At 36.9% G+C, this 22,417-nt stretch overlaps 1 pseudogene; it reads left to right on the top strand.

Moving 5' to 3' along the window:
• The window catches only part of LOC137622054 (uncharacterized), a 181,445-nt pseudogene extending 159,567 nt beyond the window's left edge, over positions 1-21,878 (top strand).
• Positions 21,879-22,417: the final 539 nt, after the last annotated feature.

The following is a 22,417-nucleotide window of genomic DNA, read 5'->3' as shown; positions in this document are numbered from 1 at the left end:
TTGAGTATGGAGTTCCTCACGGATCGCAGAATCCAAAAAAATTGAGTATAGAGTTCCTCACGGATCGCAGATCCAAAAAAAATTGAGTATAGAGTTCCTCACGGATCGCAGAATCCCCCCCAAAAAATTGAGTATAGAGTTCCTCACGGATCGCAGAATCCAAAAAAATTGAGTATAGAGTTCCTCACGGATCGCAGAATCCAAAAAAAATTGAGTATAGAGTTCCTCACGGATCGCAGAATCAAAAAAAAAATTGAGTATAGAGTTCCTCACGGATCGCAGAATCCAAAAAAATTGAGTATAGAGTTCCTCACGGATCGCAGAATCCAAAAAAAATTGAGTATAGAGTTCCTCACGGATCGCAGAATCAAAAAAAAATTGAGTATAGAGTTCCTCACGGATCGCAGAATCCAAAAAAAAAATTGAGTATAGAGTTCCTCACGGATCGCAGAATCCAAAAAAAAAATGAGTATAGAGTTCCTCACGGATCGCAGAATCCAAAAAAAAATTGAGTATAGAGTTCCTCACGGATCGCAGAATCCAAAAATTGAGTATAGAGTTCCTCACGGATCGCAGAATCCAAAAAAATTGAGTATAGAGTTCCTCACGGATCGCAGAATCCAAAAAAAATTGAGTATAGAGTTCCTCACGGATCGCAGAATCCAAAAAAATTGAGTATAGAGTTCCTCACGGATCCAGAATCCAAAAAAAATTGAGTATAGAGTTCCTCACGGATCGCAGAATCAAAAAAAAAAAACTTGAGTATAGAGTTCCTCACGGATCGCAGAATCCAAAAAAAATTGAGTATAGAGTTCCTCACGGATGCAGAATCCAAAAAAAATTGAGTATAGAGTTCCTCACGGATCGCAGAATCCAAAAAAAATTGAGTATAGAGTTCCTCACGGATCGCAGAATCCAAAAAAAAAATTGAGTATAGAGTTCCTCACGGATCGCAGAATCCAAAAAAAACTGAGTATAGAGTTCCTCACGGATCGCAGAATCCAAAAAAAAATTGAGTATAGAGTTCCTCACGGATCGCAGAATCCAAAAAAAAAACTGAGTATAGAGTTCCTCACGGATCGCAGAATCCAAAAAAAAAGAGTATAGAGTTCCTCACGGATCGCAGAATCCAAAAAAAAAACTGAGTATAGAGTTCCTCACGGATCGCAGAATCCAAAAAAAAAAACTGAGTATAGAGTTCCTCACGGATCGCAGAATCCAAAAAAAAAACTGAGTATAGAGTTCCTCACGGATCGCAGAATCCAAAAAAAAAAACTGAGTATAGAGTTCCTCACGGATCGCAGAATCAAAAAAAAACTGAGTATAGAGTTCCTCACGGATCGCAGAATCCAAAAAAAAAAACTGAGTATAGAGTTCCTCACGGATCGCAGAATCCAAAAAAAAAAACTGAGTATAGAGTTCCTCACGGATCGCAGAATCCAAAAAAAAACTGAGTATAGAGTTCCTCACGGATCGCAGAATCCAAAAAAAAAAACTGAGTATAGAGTTCCTCACGGATCGCAGAATCCAAAAAAAAAAACTGAGTATAGAGTTCCTCACGGATCGCAGAATCCAAAAAAAAACTGAGTATAGAGTTCCTCACGGATCGCAGAATCAAAAAAAAAACTGAGTATAGAGTTCCTCACAGATCGCAGAATCCAAAAAAAATTGAGTATAGAGTTCCTCACGGATCGCAGAATCCAAAAAAAACTGAGTATAGAGTTCCTCACGGATCACAGAATCCAAAAAAAATTGAGTATAGAGTTCCTCACGGATCGCAGAATAAAAAAAAATTGAGTATAGAGTTCCTCACGGATCGCAGAATAAAAAAAAATTGAGTATAGAGTTCCTCACGGATCGCAAGAATCCAAAAAAAATTGAGTATAGAGTTCCTCACGGATCGCAGAATCCAAAAAAAAATTGAGTATAGAGTTCCTCACGGATCGCAGAATCCAAAAAAAAATTGAGTATAGAGTTCCTCACGGATCGCAGAATAAAAAAAAATTGAGTATAGAGTTCCTCACGGATCGCAGAATAAAAAAAATGAGTATAGAGTTCCTCACGGATCGCAGAATCCAAAAAAAAATTGAGTATAGAGTTCCTCACGGATCGCAGAATCCAAAAAAAAATTGAGTATAGAGTTCCTCACGGATCGCAGAATAAAAAAAAATTGAGTATAGAGTTCCTCACGGATCGCAGAATCCAAAAAAAAATTGAGTATATGGAGTTCCTCACGGATCGCAGAATCCAAAAAAAAAATTGAATATAGAGTTCCTCACGGATCGCAGAATCCAAAAAAAAAAATTGAGTATAAGTTCCTCACGGATCGCAGAATCCAAAAAAAATTGAGTATATATAGTTCCTCACGGATCACAGAATCCAAAAAAAATAATTGAGTATAGAGTTCCTCACGGATCGCAGAATCCAAAAAAAAATAAGTATAGAGTTCCTCACGGATCGCAGAATCCAAAAAAAAATTGAGTATAGAGTTCCTCACAGATCGCAGAATCACAAAAAAAATAAGTGAGTATAGAGTTCCTCACAGATCGCAGAATCCAAAAAATAATTGAGTATAGAGTTCCTCACGGATCGCAGAATCCAAAAAAAAAATTGAGTATAGACTTCCTCACGGATCGCAGAATCCAAAAAAAATTGAGTATATATAGAGTTCCTCACGGATCGCAGAATCCAAAAAAAATTGAGTATAGAGTTCCTCACGGATCGCAGAATCCAAAAAAAAATTGAGTATAGAGTTCCTCACGGATCGCAGAATCCAAAAAAAATTGAGTATAGAGTTCCTCACGGATCGCAGAATCCAAAAAATGAGTATAGAGTTCCTCACGGATCGCAGAATAAAAAAAATTGAGTATAGAGTTCCTCACGGATCGCAGAATCCAAAAAAAAAATTGAGTATAGAGTTCCTCACGGATCGCAGAATCCAAAAAAAATGAGTATAGAGTTCCTCACGGATTGCAGAATCCAAAAAAAAATTGAGTATAGAGTTCCTCACGGATCGCAGAATCCAAAAAAAAAATGAGTATAGAGTTCCTCACGGATCGCAGAATCCAAAAAAAATTGAGTATAGAGTTCCTCACGGATCGCAGAATCCAAAAAAAATTGAGTATAGAGTTCCTCACGGATCGCAGAATCCAAAAAAATATTGAGTATGGAGTTCCTCACGGATTGCAGAATCCAAAAAAATATTGAGTATAGAGTTCCTCACGGATCGCAGAATCCAAAAAAAATTGAGTATAGAGTTCCTCACGGATCGCAGAATAAAAAAAAATTGAGTATAGAGTTCCTCACGGATCGCAGAATCCAAAAAAAAATTGAGTATGGAGTTCCTCACGGATCGCAGAATCCAAAAAAAATTGAGTATAGAGTTCCTCACGGATCGCAGAATCCAATAAAAAAAAATTGAGTATAGAGTTCCTCACGGATCGCAGAATCCAAAAAAAAAATTGAGTATAGAGTTCCTCACGGATCGCAGAATCCAAAAAAAAATGAGTATAGAGTTCCTCACGGATCGCAGAATCCAAAAAAAAATTGAGTATAGAGTTCCTCACGGATCGCAGAATCCAAAAAAAATTGAGTATAGAGTTCCTCACGGATCGCAGAATCCAAAAAAAAATTGAGTATGGAGTTCCTCACGGATCGCAGAATCCAAAAAAAATTGAGTATAGAGTTCCTCACGGATCGCAGAATCCAAAAAAAATTGAGTATAGAGTTCCTCACGGATCGCAGAATCCAAAAAAAATTGAGTATAGAGTTCCTCACGGATCGCAGAATCCAAAAAAATTGAGTATAGAGTTCCTCACGGATCGCAGAATCCAAAAAAATTGAGTATAGAGTTCCTCACGGATCGCAGAATCCAAAAAAATATTGAGTATAGAGTTCCTCACGGATCGCAGAATCCCAAAAAATAAGTATAGAGTTCCTCACGGATCGCAGAATCCAAAAAAATTGAGTATAGAGTTCCTCACGGATCGCAGAATCCAAAAAAAATTGAGTATAGAGTTCCTCACGGATCGCAGAATCCAAAAAAAAAATTGAGTATAGAGTTCCTCACGGATCGCAGAATCCAAAAAAATTGAGTATAGAGTTCCTCACGGATCGCAGAATCCAAAAAAAATTGAGTATAGAGTTCCTCACGGATCGCAGAATCAAAAAAAAATTGAGTATAGAGTTCCTCACGGATCGCAGAATCCAAAAAAAATTGAGTATAGAGTTCCTCACGGATCGCAGAATCCAAAAAAAATTGAGTATAGAGTTCCTCACGGATCGCAGAATCCAAAAAAAAATTGAGTAGAGTTCCTCACGGATCGCAGAATCCAAAAAAAATTGAGTATAGAGTTCCTCACGGATCGCAGAATCCAAAAAAATTGAGTATAGAGTTCCTCACGGATCGCAGAATCCAAAAAAAATTGAGTATAGAGTTCCTCACGGATCGCAGAATCCAAAAAAATTGAGTATAGAGTTCCTCACGGATCGCAGAATCCAAAAAAAATTGAGTATAGAGTTCCTCACGGATCGCAGAATCAAAAAAAATTGAGTATAGAGTTCCTCACGGATCGCAGAATCCAAAAAAAATTGAGTATAGAGTTCCTCACGGATCGCAGAATCCAAAAAAAATTGAGTATAGAGTTCCTCACGGATCGCAGAATCCAAAAAATTGAGTATAGAGTTCCTCACGGATCGCAGAATCCAAAAAAAATTGAGTATAGAGTTCCTCACGGATCGCAGAATCCAAAAAAAATTGAGTATAGAGTTCCTCACGGATCGCAGAATCCAAAAAAAAAACTGAGTATAGAGTTCCTCACGGATCGCAGAATCCAAAAAAAAAATTGAGTATAGAGTTCCTCACGGATCGCAGAATCCAAAAAAAATTGAGTATAGAGTTCCTCACGGATCGCAGAATCCAAAAAAAAACTGAGTATAGAGTTCCTCACGGATCGCAGAATAAAAAAAAAACTGAGTATAGAGTTCCTCACGGATCGCAGAATCCAAAAAAAAAACTGAGTATAGAGTTCCTCACGGATCGCAGAATCCAAAAAAAAACTGAGTATAGAGTTCCTCACGGATCGCAGAATCAAAAAAAAAACTGAGTATAGAGTTCCTCACGGATCGCAGAATCCAAAAAAAAAACTGAGTATAGAGTTCCTCACGGATCGCAGAATCCAAAAAAAAAAACTGAGTATAGAGTTCCTCACGGATCGCAGAATCCAAAAAAAAACTGAGTATAGAGTTCCTCACGGATCGCAGAATAAAAAAAAAACTGAGTATAGAGTTCCTCACGGATCGCAGAATCCAAAAAAAAAAAACTGAGTATAGAGTTCCTCACGGATCGCAGAATCCAAAAAAAAAACTGAGTATAGAGTTCCTCACGGATCGCAGAATCTAAAAAAAAAACTGAGTATAGAGTTCCTCACGGATCGCAGAATCCAAAAAAAATTGAGTATAGAGTTCCTCACGGATCGCAGAATCCAAAAAAAACTGAGTATAGAGTTCCTCACGGATCGCAGAATCCAAAAAAAATTGAGTATAGAGTTCCTCACGGATCGCAGAATAAAAAAAAATTGAGTATAGAGTTCCTCACGGATCGCAGAATAAAAAAAAATTGAGTATAGAGTTCCTCACGGATCGCAGAATCCAAAAAAAATTGAGTATAGAGTTCCTCACGGATCGCAGAATCCAAAAAAAAAACTGAGTATAGAGTTCCTCACGGATCGCAGAATCCAAAAAAAATTGAGTATAGAGTTCCTCACGGATCGCAGAATAAAAAAAAATTGAGTATAGAGTTCCTCACGGATCGCAGAATAAAAAAAATGAGTATAGAGTTCCTCACGGATCGCAGAATCCAAAAAAAAAATTGAGTATAGAGTTCCTCACGGATCGCAGAATCCAAAAAAAAATTGAGTATAGAGTTCCTCACGGATCGCAGAATCCAAAAAAAATTGAGTATAGAGTTCCTCACGGATCGCAGAATCCAAAAAAAAATTGAGTATAGAGTTCCTCACGGATCGCAGAATCCAAAAAAAAAATTGAGTATAGAGTTCCTCACGGATCGCAGAATCCAAAAAAAAAAATTGAGTATAGAGTTCCTCACGGATCGCAGAATCCAAAAAAAAATTGAGTATAGAGTTCCTCACGGATCGCAGAATCCAAAAAAAATAATTGAGTATAGAGTTCCTCACGGATCGCAGAATCCAAAAAAAAATGAGTATAGAGTTCCTCACGGATCGCAGAATCCAAAAAAAATTGAGTATAGAGTTCCTCACGGATCGCAGAATCCAAAAAAAATAAGTGAGTATAGAGTTCCTCACAGATCGCAGAATCCAAAAAAAAATTGAGTATAGAGTTCCTCACGGATCGCAGAATCCAAAAAAAAAATTGAGTATAGAGTTCCTCACGGATCGCAGAATCCAAAAAAAATTGAGTATAGAGTTCCTCACGGATCGCAGAATCCAAAAAAAATTGAGTATAGAGTTCCTCACGGATCGCAGAATCCAAAAAAAAATTGAGTATAGAGTTCCTCACGGATCGCAGAATCCAAAAAAAATTGAGTATAGAGTTCCTCACGGATCGCAGAATCCAAAAAAAATTGAGTATAGAGTTCCTCACGGATCGCAGAATAAAAAAATTGAGTATAGAGTTCCTCACGGATCGCAGAATCCAAAAAAAAATTGAGTATAGAGTTCCTCACGGATCGCAGAATCCAAAAAAAAATGAGTATAGAGTTCCTCACGGATCGCAGAATCCAAAAAAAAATTGAGTATAGAGTTCCTCACGGATCGCAGAATCCAAAAAAAAAATTGAGTATAGAGTTCCTCACGGATCGCAGAATCCAAAAAAAATTGAGTATAGAGTTCCTCACGGATCGCAGAATCCAAAAAAAATTGAGTATAGAGTTCCTCACGGATCGCAGAATCCAAAAAAAATTGAGTATAGAGTTCCTCACGGATCGCAGAATCCAAAAAAAAATTGAGTATAGAGTTCCTCACGGATCGCAGAATCCAAAAAAAAATTGAGTATAGAGTTCCTCACGGATCGCAGAATCACAAAAAAAATAAGTGAGTATAGAGTTCCTCACGGATCGCAGAATCCAAAAAAAAATTGAGTATAGAGTTCCTCACGGATCGCAGAATCCAAAAAAAAAATTGAGTATAGAGTTCCTCACGGATCGCAGAATCCAAAAAAAATTGAGTATATAGAGTTCCTCACGGATCGCAGAATCCAAAAAAAATAATTGAGTATAGAGTTCCTCACGGATCGCAGAATCCAAAAAAAAATGAGTATAGAGTTCCTCACGGATCGCAGAATCCAAAAAAAAATTGAGTATAGAGTTCCTCACGGATCGCAGAATCCAAAAAAAATAAGTGAGTATAGAGTTCCTCACAGATCGCAGAATCCAAAAAATAATTGAGTATAGAGTTCCTCACGGATCGCAGAATCCAAAAAAAAAATTGAGTATAGAGTTCCTCACGGATCGCAGAATCCAAAAAAAATTGAGTATAGAGTTCCTCACGGATTGCAGAATCCAAAAAAAATTGAGTATAGAGTTCCTCACGGATCGCAGAATCCAAAAAAAAATTGAGTATAGAGTTCCTCACGGATCGCAGAATCCAAAAAAAATTGAGTATAGAGTTCCTCACGGATCGCAGAATCCAAAAAAAATTGAGTATAGAGTTCCTCACGGATCGCAGAATAAAAAAAATTGAGTATGGAGTTCCTCACGGATCGCAGAATCCAAAAAAAATTGAGTATAGAGTTCCTCACGGATCGCAGAATCCAAAAAAAATGAGTATAGAGTTCCTCACGGATCGCAGAATCCAAAAAAAAATTGAGTATAGAGTTCCTCACGGATCGCAGAATCCAAAAAAAAAATGAGTATAGAGTTCCTCACGGATCGCAGAATCCAAAAAAAATTGAGTATAGAGTTCCTCACGGATCGCAGAATCCAAAAAAAATTGAGTATAGAGTTCCTCACGGATCGCAGAATCCAAAAAAATATTGAGTATAGAGTTCCTCACGGATTGCAGAATCCAAAAAAATATTGAGTATAGAGTTCCTCACGGATCGCAGAATCCAAAAAAAATTGAGTATGGAGTTCCTCACGGATCGCAGAATAAAAAAAAATTGAGTATAGAGTTCCTCACGGATCGCAGAATCCAAAAAAAAATTGAGTATGGAGTTCCTCACGGATCGCAGAATAAAAAAATGAGTATAGAGTTCCTCACGGATCGCAGAATCCAATAAAAAAAAATTGAGTATAGAGTTCCTCACGGATCGCAGAATCCAAAAAAAAAATTGAGTATAGAGTTCCTCACGGATCGCAGAATCCAAAAAAAAATGAGTATAGAGTTCCTCACGGATCGCAGAATCCAAAAAAAAATTGAGTATAGAGTTCCTCACGGATCGCAGAATCCAAAAAAAATTGAGTATAGAGTTCCTCACGGATCGCAGAATCCCAAAAAAATTGAGTATGGAGTTCCTCACGGATCGCAGAATCCAAAAAAAATTGAGTATGGAGTTCCTTAAGGATCGCAGAATCCAAAAAAAATTGAGTATAGAGTTCCTCACGGATCGCAGAATCCAAAAAAAAAACTTGAGTATAGAGTTCCTCACGGATCGCAGAATCCAAAAAAATTGAGTATGGAGTTCCTCACGGATCGCAGAATCCCAAAAAAATTGAGTATAGAGTTCCTCACGGATCGCAGAATCCAAAAAAATATTGAGTATAGAGTTCCTCACGGATCGCAGAATCCAAAAAATAAGTATAGAGTTCCTCACGGAATCGCAGAATCCAAAAAAATTGAGTATAGAGTTCCTCACGGATCGCAGAATCCAAAAAAAATTGAGTATAGAGTTCCTCACGGATCGCAGAATCAAAAAAAAAATTGAGTATAGAGTTCCTCACGGATCGCAGAATCCAAAAAAATTGAGTATAGAGTTCCTCACGGATCGCAGAATCCAAAAAAAATTGAGTATAGAGTTCCTCACGGATCGCAGAATCAAAAAAAAATTGAGTATAGAGTTCCTCACGGATCGCAGAATCCAAAAAAAAAATTGAGTATAGAGTTCCTCACGGATCGCAGAATCAAAAAAAAAAACTGAGTATAGAGTTCCTCACGGATCGCAGAATCCAAAAAAAAATTGAGTATAGAGTTCCTCACGGATCGCAGAATCCAAAAAAAATTGAGTAGAGTTCCTCACGGATCGCAGAATCCAAAAAAATTGAGTATAGAGTTCCTCACGGATCGCAGAATCCAAAAAAAATTGAGTATAGAGTTCCTCACGGATCGCAGAATCCAAAAAAATTGAGTATAGAGTTCCTCACGGATCCAGAATCCAAAAAAAATTGAGTATAGAGTTCCTCACGGATCGCAGAATCAAAAAAAAAAACTTGAGTATAGAGTTCCTCACGGATCGCAGAATCCAAAAAAAATTGAGTATAGAGTTCCTCACGGATGCAGAATCCAAAAAAAATTGAGTATAGAGTTCCTCACGGATCGCAGAATCCAAAAAATTGAGTATAGAGTTCCTCACGGATCGCAGAATCCAAAAAAAAAATTGAGTATAGAGTTCCTCACGGATCGCAGAATCCAAAAAAAACTGAGTATAGAGTTCCTCACGGATCGCAGAATCCAAAAAAAAAACTGAGTATAGAGTTCCTCACGGATCGCAGAATCCAAAAAAAAAACTGAGTATAGAGTTCCTCACGGATCGCAGAATCCAAAAAAAAACTGAGTATAGAGTTCCTCACGGATCGCAGAATCCAAAAAAAAACTGAGTATAGAGTTCCTCACGGATCGCAGAATAAAAAAAAAACTGAGTATAGAGTTCCTCACGGATCGCAGAATCCAAAAAAAAAAACTGAGTATAGAGTTCCTCACGGATCGCAGAATCCAAAAAAAAAAACTGAGTATAGAGTTCCTCACGGATCGCAGAATCTAAAAAAAAACTGAGTATAGAGTTCCTCACGGATCGCAGAATCCAAAAAAAAAACTGAGTATAGAGTTCCTCACGGATCGCAGAATCCAAAAAAAAAAACTGAGTATAGAGTTCCTCACGGATCGCAGAATCCAAAAAAAAAACTGAGTATAGAGTTCCTCACGGATCGCAGAATAAAAAAAAAACTGAGTATAGAGTTCCTCACGGATCGCAGAATCCAAAAAAAAAAAACTGAGTATAGAGTTCCTCACGGATCGCAGAATCCAAAAAAAAAACTGAGTATAGAGTTCCTCACGGATCGCAGAATCTAAAAAAAAAACTGAGTATAGAGTTCCTCACGGATCGCAGAATCCAAAAAAAATTGAGTATAGAGTTCCTCACGGATCGCAGAATCCAAAAAAAACTGAGTATAGAGTTCCTCACGGATCACAGAATCCAAAAAAAATTGAGTATAGAGTTCCTCACGGATCGCAGAATAAAAAAAAATTGAGTATAGAGTTCCTCACGGATCGCAGAATAAAAAAAAATTGAGTATAGAGTTCCTCACGGATCGCAAGAATCCAAAAAAAATTGAGTATAGAGTTCCTCACGGATCGCAGAATCCAAAAAAAAAAATTGAGTATAGAGTTCCTCACGGATCGCAGAATCCAAAAAAAATTTGAGTATAGAGTTCCTCACGGATCGCAGAATAAAAAAAAATTGAGTATAGAGTTCCTCACGGATCGCAGAATAAAAAAAATGAGTATAGAGTTCCTCACGGATCGCAGAATCCAAAAAAAAAATTGAGTATAGAGTTCCTCACGGATCGCAGAATCCAAAAAAAAATTGAGTATATATAGAGTTCCTCACGGATCGCAGAATCCAAAAAAAATTGAGTATAGAGTTCCTCACGGATCGCAGAATCCAAAAAAAAATTGAGTATATAGAGTTCCTCACGGATCGCAGAATCCAAAAAAAATAATTGAATATAGAGTTCCTCACGGATCGCAGAATCCAAAAAAAAAAATTGAGTATAAACTTCCTCACGGATCACAGAATCCAAAAAAAATTGAGTATATATAGTTCCTCACGGATCACAGAATCCAAAAGAAAATAATTGAGTATAGAGTTCCTCACAGATCGCAGAATCCAATAAAAAAATAAGTATAGAGTTCCTCACAGATCGCAGAATCCAAAAAAAAAATTGAGTATAGAGTTCCCACAGATCGCAGAATCACAAAAAAAAAATAAGTGAGTATAGAGTTCCTCACAGATCGCAGAATCCCCCCCAAAAAATAATTGAGTATAGAGTTCCTCACGGATCGCAGAATCCCAAAAAAAAAATTGAGTATAGACTTCCTCACGGATCGCAGAATCCAAAAAAAATTGAGTATATATAGAGTTCCTCGCAGATTGCAGAATCCAAAAAAAATTGAGTATAGAGTTCCTGACGGATCGCAGAATCCAAAAATAAAATTGAGTATAGAGTTCCTCATGGATCGCAGAATCCAAAAAAAAATTGAGTATAGAGTTCCTCACGGATCGCAGAATCCAAAAAATGAGTATAGAGTTCCTCACGGATCGCAGAATAAAAAAATTGAGTATGGAGTTCCTCACGGATCGCAGAATCCAAAAAAAAAACTGAGTATAGAGTTCCTCACGGATCGCAGAATCCAAAAAAAAATGAGTATAGAGTTCCTGACGGATTGCAGAATCCAAAAATAAAATTGAGTATAGAGTTCCTCACGGATCACAGAATCCAAGAAAAAAAATGAGTATAGAGTACCTCACGGATTGCATAATCCAAAAAAATATTGAGTATAGAGTTCCTCACGGATCGCAGAATCCAAAAAAATATTGAGTATAGAGTTCCTCACGGATCGCAGAATCCAAAAAAATATTGAGTATGGAGTTCCTCACGGATTGCAGAATCCAAAAAAAAATTGAGTATAGAGTTCCTCACAGATCGCAGAATCCAAAAAAAAATTGAGTATAGAGTTCCCCACAGATCGCAGAATCACAAAAAAAATAAGTGAGTATAGAGTTTCTCACAGATCGCAGAATCCCCCCCAAAAAATAATTGAGTATAGAGTTCCTCACGGATCGCAGAATCCCAAAAAAAAAATTGAGTATAGACTTCCTCACGGATCGCAGAATCCAAAAAAAATTGAGTATATATAGAGTTCCTCGCGGATTGCAGAATCCAAAAAAAATTGAGTATAGAGTTCCTGACGGATCGCAGAATCCAAAAATAAAATTGAGTATAGAGTTCCTCATGGATCGCAGAATCCAAAAAAAATTGAGTATAGAGTTCCTCACGGATCGCAGAATCCAAAAAATGAGTATAGAGTTCCTCACGGATCGCAGAATAAAAAAAATTAAGTATGGAGTTCCTCACGGATCGCAGAATCAAAAAAAAAAACTGAGTATAGAGTTCCTCACGGATCGCAGAATCCAAAAAAAATGAGTATAGAGTTCCTGACGGATTGCAGAATCCAAAAATAAAATTGAGTATAGAGTTCCTCACGGATCACAGAATCCAAGAAAAAAAATGAGTATAGAGTACCTCACGGATTGCATAATCCAAAAAAATATTGAGTATAGAGTTCCTCACGGATCGCAGAATCCAAAAAAATATTGAGTATAGAGTTCCTCACGGATCGCAGAATCCAAAAAAATATTGAGTATGGAGTTCCTCACGGATTGCAGAATCCAAAAAAATATTGAGTATGGAGTTCCTCACGGATCGCAGAATCCAAAAAAAATTGAGTATGGAGTTCCTCACGTATCGCAGAATAAAAAAAAATGAGTATAGAGTTCCTCACGGATCGCAGAATCCAAAAAAAAATTGAGTATGGAGTTCCTAACGGATCGCAGAATAAATAAAATGAGTATAGAGTTCCTCACGGATCGCAGAATCCAAAAATAAAAAAAAATTGAGTATAGAGTTCCTCACGGATCGCAGAACCAAAAAAAAAATTGAGTATAGAGTTCCTCACGGATCGCAGAATCCAAAAAAATAGTATAGAGTTCTTCACGGATCGCAGAATCCAAAAAAAAATTGAGTATAGAGTTCTTCACAGATCGCAGAATCCAAAAAAAATTGAGTAGAGTTCCTCACGGATCGCAGAATCCCAAAAAAAATTGAGTATGGAGTTGCTCACAAATCGCAGAATCCAAAAAAAATCGAGTATGGAGTTCCTTAAGGATCGCAGATCCAAAAAAATTGAGTATAGAGTTCCTCACGGATCGCAGAATCCAAAAAAAAAACTGAGTAGAGTATAGAGTTCCTCACGGATTGCAGAATCCCAAAAAAATTGAGTGGAGTTCCTCACGGATCGCAGAATCCCAAAAAAATTGAGTAGAGTTCCTCACGGATCGCAGATTCCAAAAAAATATTGAGTATAGAGTTCCTCACGGATCGCAGAATCCCCCCCAAAAAATAAGTATAGAGTTCCTCACGAATCGCAGAATCCAAACAAAATTGAGTATAGAGTTCCTCAAGGATCGCAGAATCCAAAAAAAATTGAGTATAGAGTTCCTCATGGATCGCAGAATCAAAAAACAAAACCTTGAGTATAGAGTTCCTCACGGATCGCAGAATCCAAAAAGAATTGAGTATAGAGTTCCTCACGGATCGCAGAATCCCAAAAAAAATTGAGTATAGAGTTCCTCACGGATCGCAGAATCAAAAAAAAAATTGAGTATAGAGTTCCTCACGGATCGCAGAATCCAAAAAAAAAATTGAGTATAGAGTTCCTCATGAATCGCAGAATCAAAAAAAAAAACTGAGTATAGAGTTCCTCACGGATCGCAGAATCCAAAAAAAAATTGAGTAGAGTTCCTCACGGATCGCAGAATCCCCCAAAAATTGAGTAGAGTTCCTCACGGATCGCATATTCCAAAAAATATTGAGTATAGAGTTCCTCACGGATCGCAGAATCCCCCCCAAAAAAATTGAGTATAGAGTTCCTCACGAATCGCAGAATCCAAACAAAATTGAGTATAGAGTTCCTCAAAGATCCCAGAATCCAAAAAAAATTGAGTATAGAGTTCCTCAAGGATCGCAGAATCAAAAAAAAAAACTTGAGTATAGAGTTCCCCACGGATCGCAGAATCCAAAAAAAATTGAGTATAGAGTTCCTCACGGATTGCAGAATCCAAAAAAAATTGAGTATAGAGTTCCTCACGGATCGCAGAATCCCCCCCAAAAAATTGAGTATAGAGTTCCTCACGGATCGCAGAATCCAAAAAAAAAATTGAGTATAGAGTTCCTCACGGATCGCAGAATCCAAAAAAAACTGAGTATAGAGTTCCTCACGGATCGCAGAATCCAAAAAAAAAACTGAGTATAGAGTTCCTCACGGATCGCAGAATCCAAAAAAAAAACTGAGTATAGAGTTCCTCACGGATCGCAGAATCCAAAAAAAAAGAGTATAGAGTTCCTCACGGATCGCAGAATCCAAAAAAAAACTGAGTATAGAGTTCCTCACGGATCGCAGAATAAAAAAAAAACTGAGTATAGAGTTCCTCACGGATCGCAGAATCCAAAAAAAAAAACTGAGTATAGAGTTCCTCATGGATCGCAGAATCCAAAAAAAAAAACTGAGTATAGAGTTCCTCACGGATCGCAGAATCTAAAAAAAAACTGAGTATAGAGTTCCTCACGGATCGCAGAATCCAAAAAAAAAACTGAGTATAGAGTTCCTCACGGATCGCAAAATCCAAAAAAAAAAAACTGAGTATAGAGTTCCTCACGGATCGCAGAATCCAAAAAAAAAACTGAGTATAGAGTTCCTCACGGATCGCAGAATAAAAAAAAAAACTGAGTATAGAGTTCCTCACGGATCGCAGAATCCAAAAAAAAAAAAACTGAGTATAGAGTTCCTCACGGATCGCAGAATCCAAAAAAAAAACTGAGTATAGAGTTCCTCACGGATTGCAGAATCTAAAAAAAAAACTGAGTATAGAGTTCCTCACAGATCACTGATTCCAAAAAAATATTGAGTATAGAGTTCCTCACGGATCACAGAATCCAAAAAAAACTGAGTATAGTTCCTCGCGGATCACAGAATCCAAAAAAAATTGAGTATAGAGTTTCTCACGGATCGCAGAATAAAAAAAAATTGAGTATAGAGTTCCTCACGGATCGCAGAATAAAAAAAAATTGAGTATAGAGTACCTCACGGACCGCAAAATCCAAAAAAAATTGAGTATAGAGTTCCTCACGGATCGCAGAATCCAAAAAAAAAAACGAGTATAGAGTTCCTCGCGGATCGCAGAATCCAAAAAAAATTTGAGTATAGAGTTCCTCACGGATCGCAGAATAAAAAAAAATTGAGTATAGAGTTCCTCACGGATCGCAGAATAAAAAAAATGAGTATAGAGTTCCTCACGGATCGCAGAATCCAAAAAAAAAATTGAGTATAGACTTCCTCACGGATCGCAGAATCCAAAAAAAAATTGAGTATATATAGAGTTCCTCACGGATCGCAGAATCCAAAAAAAATTGAGTATAGTTCCTCACGGATCGCAGAATCCAAAAAAAAATTGAGTATATATGGAGTTCCTCACGGATCGCAGAATCCAAAAAAAATAATTGAATATAGAGTTCCTCACGGATCGCAGAATCCAAAAAAAAGAAATTGAGTATAAACTTCCTCACGGATCACAGAATCCAAAAAAAATTGAGTATATATAGTTCCTCACGGATCACAGAATCCAAAAGAAAATAATTGAGTATAGAGTTCCTCACAGATCGCAGAATCCAATAAAAAAATAAGTATAGAGTTCCTCACAGATCGCAGAATCCAAAAAAAAAATTGAGTATAGAGTTCCTCACAGATCGAAGAATCACAAAAAAAAAATAAGTGAGTATAGAGTTCCTCACAGATCGCAGAATCCCCCCCAAAAAATAATTGAGTATAGAGTTCCTCACGGATCGCAGAATCCCAAAAAAAAAATTGAGTATAGACTTCCTCACGGATCGCAGAATCCAAAAAAAATTGAGTATATATAGAGTTCCTCGCAGATTGCAGAATCCAAAAAAAATTGAGTATAGAGTTCCTGACGGATCGCAGAATCCAAAAATAAAATTGAGTATAGAGTTCCTCATGGATCGCAGAATCCAAAAAAAAATTGAGTATAGAGTTCCTCACGGATCGCAGAATCCAAAAAATGAGTATAGAGTTCCTCACGGATCGCAGAATAAAAAAATTGAGTATGGAGTTCCTCACGGATCGCAGAATCCAAAAAAAAAACTGAGTATAGAGTTCCTCACGGATCGCAGAATCCAAAAAAAAATGAGTATAGAGTTCCTGACGGATTGCAGAATCCAAAAATAAAATTGAGTATAGAGTTCCTCACGGATCACAGAATCCAAGAAAAAAAATGAGTATAGAGTACCTCACGGATTGCATAATCCAAAAAAATATTGAGTATAGAGTTCCTCACGGATCGCAGAATCCAAAAAAATATTGAGTATAGAGTTCCTCACGGATCGCAGAATCCAAAAAAATATTGAGTATGGAGTTCCTCACGGATTGCAGAATCCAAAAAAATATTGAGTATGGAGTTCCTCACGGATCGCAGAATCCAAAAAAAATTGAGTATGGAGTTCCTCACGTATCGCAGAATAAAAAAAAATGAGTATAGAGTTCCTCACGGATCGCAGAATCCAAAAAAAAATTGAGTATGGAGTTCCTAACGGATCGCAGAATAAAAAAAATGAGTATAGAGTTCCTCACGGATCGCAGAATCCAAAAATAAAAAAAAATTGAGTATAGAGTTCCTCACGGATCGCAGAACCAAAAAAAATGAGTATAGAGTTCCTCACGGATCGCAGAATCCAAAAATAAAAAAAAATTGAGTATAGAGTTCTTCACGGATCGCAGAATCCAAAAAAAAATTGAGTATAGAGTTCTTCACAGATCGCAGAATCCAAAAAAAATTGAGTAGAGTTCCTCACGGATCGCAGAATCCAAAAAAAAATTGAGTATGGAGTTGCTCACAAATCGCAGAATCCAAAAAAAATCGAGTATGGAGTTCCTTAAGGATCGCAGATCCAAAAAAATTGAGTATAGAGTTCCTCACGGATCGCAGAATCCAAAAAAAAACTGAGTAGAGTATAGAGTTCCTCACGGATTGCAGAATCCCAAAAAAATTGAGTGGAGTTCCTCACGGATCGTAGAATCCCAAAAAAATTGAGTAGAGTTCCTCACGGATCGCAGATTCCAAAAAAATATTGAGTATAGAGTTCCTCACGGATCGCAGAATCCCCCCCAAAAAATGAGTATAGAGTTCCTCACGAATCGCAGAATCCAAACAAAATTGAGTATAGAGTTCCTCAAGGATCGCAGAATCCAAAAAAAAAATTGAGTATAGAGTTCCTCATGGATCGCAGAATCAAAAAACAAAAACTTGAGTATAGAGTTCCTCACGGATCGCAGAATCCAAAAAGAATTGAGTATAGAGTTCCTCACGGATCGCAGAATCCCAAAAAAAAATTGAGTATAGAGTTCCTCACGGATCGCAGAATCAAAAAAAAAATTGAGTATAGAGTTCCTCACGGATCGCAGAATCCAAAAAAAAATTGAGTATAGAGTTCCTCATGAATCGCAGAATCAAAAAAAAAAACTGAGTATAGAGTTCCTCACGGATCGCAGAATCCAAAAAAAAAATTGAGTAGAGTTCCTCACGGATCGCAGAATCCCCCAAAAATTGAGTAGAGTTCCTCACGGATCGCATATTCCAAAAAATATTGAGTATAGAGTTCCTCACGGATCGCAGAATACCCCCCCAAAAAATTGAGTATAGAGTTCCTCACGAATCGCAGAATCCAAACAAAATTGAGTATAGAGTTCCTCAAGGATCCCAGAATCCAAAATAAATTGAGTATAGAGTTCCTCAAGGATCGCAGAATCAAAAAAAAAAACTTGAGTATAGAGTTCCCCACGGATCGCAGAATCCAAAAAAAATTGAGTATAGAGTTCCTCACGGATCGCAGAATCCAAAAAAAATTGAGTATAGAGTTCCTCACGGATCGCAGAATCCCCCCCAAAAAATTGAGTATAGAGTTCCTCACGGATCGCAGAATCCAAAAAAAAAATTGAGTATAGAGTTCCTCACGGATCGCAGAATCCAAAAAAAACTGAGTATAAAGTTCCTCACGGATCGCAGAATCCAAAAAAAAACTGAGTATAGAGTTCCTCACGGATCGCAGAATCCAAAAAAAAAAACTGAGTATAGAGTTCCTCACGGATCGCAGAATCCAAAAAAAAAAGAGTATAGAGTTCCTCACGGATCGCAGAATCCAAAAAAAAACTGAGTATAGAGTTCCTCACGGATCGCAGAATCAAAAAAAAAACTGAGTATAGAGTTCCTCACGGATCGCAGAATCCAAAAAAAAAACTGAGTATAGAGTTCCTCACGGATCGCATAATCCAAAAAAAAAAAACTGAGTATAGAGTTCCTCACGGATCGCAGAATCTAAAAAAAAAACTGAGTATAGAGTTCCTCACGGATCGCAGAATCCAAAAAAAAAAAACTGAGTATAGAGTTCCTCACGGATCGCAAAATCCAAAAAAAAAACTGAGTATAGAGTTCCTCACGGTTTGCAGAATCCAAAAAAAAAAAACTGAGTATAGAGTTCCTCACGGATCGCAGAATCAAAAAAAAAACTGAGTATAGAGTTCCTCACGGATTGCAGAATTCAAAAAAAAAACTGAGTATAGAGTTCCTCACGAATCGCAGAATCCAAAAAAAAAACTGAGTATAGAGTTCCTCACGGATCGCAGAATCCAAAAAAAAAAAACTGAGTATAGAGTTCCTCACGGATCGCAGAATCCCCCCAAAAAAACTGAGTATAGAGTTCCTCACGGATCGCAGAATCCAAAAAAAAAACTGAGTATAGAGTTCCTCACGGATCGCAGAATCCAAAAAAAAAAACTGAGTATAGAGTTCCTCACGGATCGCAGAATCCAAAATAAAAAACTGAGTATAGAGTTCCTCACGGATCGCAGAATCCAAAAAAAAAAAAACTGAGTATACAGTTCCTCACGGTTTGCAGAATCCAAAAAAAAAACTGAGTATAGAGTTCCTCACGGATCGCAGAATCCAAAAAAAAAAAAACTGAGTATAGAGTTCCTCACGGATTGCAGAATCCAAAAAAAAAAAACTGAGTATAGAGTTCCTTACGGATCGCAGAATCCAAAAAAAAAAAACTGAGTATAGAGTTCCTCACGGATCGCAGCATCCATTTTTAATAAATCTTGCTAAAAAGTATCCTGAGAATTACTTATGGTAATGCAAGATCGTATATAAGCCGAAGTGGTCTGTGCCATTCACCACATAAATTATCAATTATTGAGAAAGTTATTGGAGGAAGGTAAAGACCATAGAAAATGTAGAAAATTTATTGTAACAAACGACCGGTTGAAGCAGACGTTTACTACCAAGTTGGAATTGAAAAAAAGGACATAGAAAATTTATTATAACGAATGGCCAGTTGATGGAGACTTTTACTACATTTATTATTATTATCGTTATTATTATTTATTACTATTATTATAATTATCTTTATTATCATCCTCATCATCATCATTATCATATCATTATCATTATTAATTATTATTATCATCATCATCATCATATTATTATTATTATTATTATTATCAATAAAAGATGAACAAATTTTCATTATTATTATTATTACTTGCTAGGCTAAAACCCTAGTTGGGAAAACAGGATATGCTATAAGCCCAGGGACCCCAACAGGGAAATAAGCAAAAAGATATAAGCACACCACGCAAGGAACATTACTATTTCAATCATACAAAACTATTTCTAACTCGTTTATTTCTTTTATCTTTCAGGACCGCAGTTGGACATCAACACGTCCCAGTGGATTCTCATCAGCTTCACGATGGCCTACGTCTATATAATGAACTTGGGCGAGTAGTAAAAGCTCCGTGCTTTACAATCAAAATACAAGCTATCAAAAGCAAATTATTCAACTCCTAAACTACAGAAAACGAATGGAGTTCGCGATGCGAAACTACAAGAAAACGAATGGATTTTGCGATGCGAAACTACAAGAAATCGAATGGAGTTCGCGATGCGAAACTACAGGAAAACGAATGGGGTTTGCGATGTGAAACTACAAGAAAACGAATGGAAATTGTGATGCGAAACTACAAGAAAACAAATAGGGTTTGCGATGCAAAACTACAAGAAAACGAATGGGGTTTGCGATGCGAAATGGCAAGAAAACGAATGGGGTTTGCGATGCGAAACTACAAGAAAACGAATGGAGTTTGCGATGCGAAACTACAAGAAAACGAATGGGGATTGCGATGCGAAACTACAAGAAAACAAATGGGGTTTGTGATGCGAAACGGCAAGAAAACGAGTGGAGTTTGCAATGCGAAACTACAAGAAAACGAATGGAGTTTGCGATGCAAAACTACAAGAAAACGAATGGAAATTGCTATGCGAAACTACAAGAAAATGAATGCGGTTTGCGATGCGAAACTACAAGAAAACAAATGGATTTTGCAATGCAAACCTACAAGAAAACGAGTGGAGTTTGCAATGCGAAACTACAAGAAAACGAATGGAGTTTGCGATGCAAAACTACAAGAAAACGAATGGAAATTGCTATGCGAAACTACAAGAAAATGAATGCGGTTTGCGATGCGAAACTACAAGAAAACAAATGGATTTTGCAATGCGAAACTACAAGAAAACGAAAGGGATTTGCGATGAAGCAATTAAATTGGAAGCCAGAGATGACGAATGGCTCTTGTGCCTGAAAAGTCAGGAAATAACACAGAGAAACACTAAACGTAATAAAATGGTCTTCTAAGTAAATGGTCTTATAAGTATGTTAAGTATGTTGCAGCTTAAAAGTGTTATCTTATTTGATGTTGTCTGAATGTTTCATGAGAGGATTAATATTTTCTGCAAAGGGTAATCGTAAGGTGAACGAAAAGTATAGGGACAATCCCTTAGAATCAATACTGTGAATAGTAGGGTGAACAAAAAGTATTGGGACGATCCCTTAAAATCAACACTGTGAGCAGTAAGGTGAATGAAAATTATTGGGACGATCCCTTAAAATCAATACTGTGAACAGTAAGGTGAGCGAAAAGTACTGGGACGATCCCTTAAAATTAATACCGTGAACAGTAAGGTGAACGATATGCTTGAGACGATCCCTTAAAATCAATACTGTGAACAGTAAGGTGAATGAAAATTATTGGGACGATCCCTTAAAATCAATACTGAGAACAGTTAAGAACAAAAATTATTGGGACGATCCCTTAAAATCAATACTGTGAACAGTAAGGTGAACGCAAAGTATTGAGACGATCCCTTTAAATCAATACTGTGAACGAAGTAAACACAACAGTAAACTATACTTAGTGATGACCCACCAGTGTAAGACAGTCACTATGTAATTTATGCTGACATAAGCAATTCTACGGATTTCAACTTATTTCCATTGATTTCAGACGATGGAAAAGTAGCTATTTATATCCAAAGAGAAAATGTGCAGTACACATTCTCTCAAGGACGTAATAACCTACCAGAATTACAAAACCAACTTCAAGATACATAACAAATGAAATAACAAGAAATTTGGTAAACATTTCCAAATATGTGAATTCATAAACTAGTACAGAGAAGTGCTTTCAGAATATTTAGCCTAATGAATGATTACGAGCTTAAGTATCCAAAAAGGGTATATTTTTTTTTTCAAAACGATTATTTAGAAGAAAAAAAAAACTTTATTGTGAATAGAATCGGAAAATATATGTATTGTTTCCATAACTTTATTATGAGGAATGGAATGTGTATTATATCCTAGTGTTTGCTGCTTTAGGACCGGAATGGCCTGCTTAGTTAAGGGAACATTATTAGTAGTTTCGTAGAACCCCCTCCCCCCCCCCCCAAAAAAAATAGTAGTGACACTTAAAAGTGAGACGTGGAACACTTTGGAAACATAAACGTTTGAAACCCTTAGTTTAAGAAATTAGTGGCAAGATTTACATAAAAACGTTTGAAACCCTTAGCTTAAGGAATTAGTGACAAGATTTACATAAACACATTTGAAAACCTCAACTTTAAGAATTGGTGGAAAGGTTTACATAAAAACGTTTGAAACCTCAACCTAAGAATTGGTTGCAAAATTTACATAAAAACGTTTGAAAACCTCAACTTTAAGAATTGGTGGCAAGGTCTACATAAAAACGTTTGAAAACCTCAGCTTTAAGAATTGGTGGCAAGATCTACATAAAAACGTTTGAAAACCTCAGCTTTAAGAATTGGTGGAAAGATCTACATAAAAACGTTTGAAAACCTCAGCTTTAAGAATTGGTGGAAAGATCTACATAAAAACGTTTGAAAACCTCAGCTTTAAGAATTGGTGGAAAGATCTACATAAAAACGTTTGAAAACCTCGGCTTTAAGAATTGGTTGCAAGATT

Source organism: Palaemon carinicauda, chromosome 2 (assembly GCF_036898095.1).
Source record: "Palaemon carinicauda isolate YSFRI2023 chromosome 2, ASM3689809v2, whole genome shotgun sequence".
NCBI classification, from domain to species: Eukaryota; Metazoa; Arthropoda; class Malacostraca; order Decapoda; family Palaemonidae; genus Palaemon; species Palaemon carinicauda.
This window is presented reverse-complemented; position numbering and strand designations above follow the sequence as displayed.